Genomic DNA, 1,518 nt, shown 5'->3' with positions numbered 1-1,518 from the left:
AATTGAGAATAGTATTCAACGGATCAGATCAGGATCACATATTTGACCAAATCCAAACCCGATCCCTCAGTTTCGTAAACAAAGTAGCTTCCAATTATTAATTGGATTCACAACTTTGGATCTGAGTCCAAAAGATAATTCGACCTCATTACATATAAAACATATTTGATTATCTGATCTGGATATGGTGTTGACTCGGAATCTGATTAGCTCAGATTCATTCATGCATGGATCTGAATCAAATCTGACCCATTTACAGCCCTACATTTAGGGTTTAATGAGATTCAAGTATACATTTGTTATTTTGTTTTTGTTTTGGTATGAATCAGATTGGGTCCTTGTCTGCTTGGGTTATAATGGATATGAATATAAACCCACTTGGGTGTTAATGGGACGTCCTCTGAATGTTGCAAATTGGAAAGAACCAATTGGGTCGGGTACAGAAATGGATCAAACATGTCCATGTGTAGAATCGGTTTGCCTTAGTCCAAGTTTTGGGCTTGGCTCTACCATGATTCTTTTAGGGGGCATTTGATTGCGCAAACAGCAGCATCTGTGGGTCGCTGCTGTCTGCACTCCATAAGGCGATGCAAATATCGGATGCACGAGATGCTTGGAATATGGTGTCCTGCATGTCCATGGTGTTCCACCCGTCTCCCTGGAACAATGTTGTCTATAACACCTACAACAAACCCTCCTCCCCCGAAAAAAAACAGAACACCTGAGGCAAAAACTTGACTTGTCCAGGACATCTCTTGCCCGGGCTAGTAGTGTGTCTAGACAGGATTGTTCTACACTGTTATCTCTGCATAATCAAATGCCCCCTTAAAGTCCAAAATGAAACTAGGGTTGGGAAACATTGTCTACTCCTTCTCCCTCTTCAATTCCCAATGAACAACATGATCTTGACCCAAGACCCAAGGGGTTTGGCATACTGGGATGGGCCTAGACCGTTTGACATGCAGTCTAGGTTCAAATCTCATGGGTTTCACTCTCCTGCTTAAACCAAAGCTTGGTGACTCCCTAGGGGTCTAGAGGTAAGCATTTTATAAATTTTATATATTTTTATAGCATTTTATGTTTTTGCATTTTTACATATTTTTTTATATTTTAAAATCTAAATGTATTGATACCTTTTGAGATTTTTTTTTTTTGAAAAAACAAATGTTTTAAATTTATTGCAAGATTTTTTTTGTTGAGAAAATCCTGATAACGAGATTTGTGAGCATGTTTGTGACTTACTACCATACTTGTTTGGGAGCGCCATTCATTTCTACTGGGATACTGTTTGGAAAGGAATAGGGATCATTCTTTAGCTCAATTGCTAGTGAGTGAAAGCACCCACAGTGTACCATCGGAGCACCATTTAGTGATGCAAACGGGTCGGATCTAGGATGGAGGTTTTGCGGTTTTTGCCTATTCTAAATCCAATTTCGATCCAATATCTCAAATACTAACTGTTTCAAGTATTTAAGCAACAACTTAAGTTTTTTATTTTTGTAACAAACAAAACTGAAT

This window comes from Nuphar pumila, chromosome 14 (assembly GCF_984573655.1).
Source record: "Nuphar pumila chromosome 14, dmNupPumi1.hap1.1, whole genome shotgun sequence".
Classification (NCBI taxonomy): Eukaryota; Viridiplantae; Streptophyta; class Magnoliopsida; order Nymphaeales; family Nymphaeaceae; genus Nuphar; species Nuphar pumila.
Note: the sequence above shows the minus strand (reverse complement) of the source record.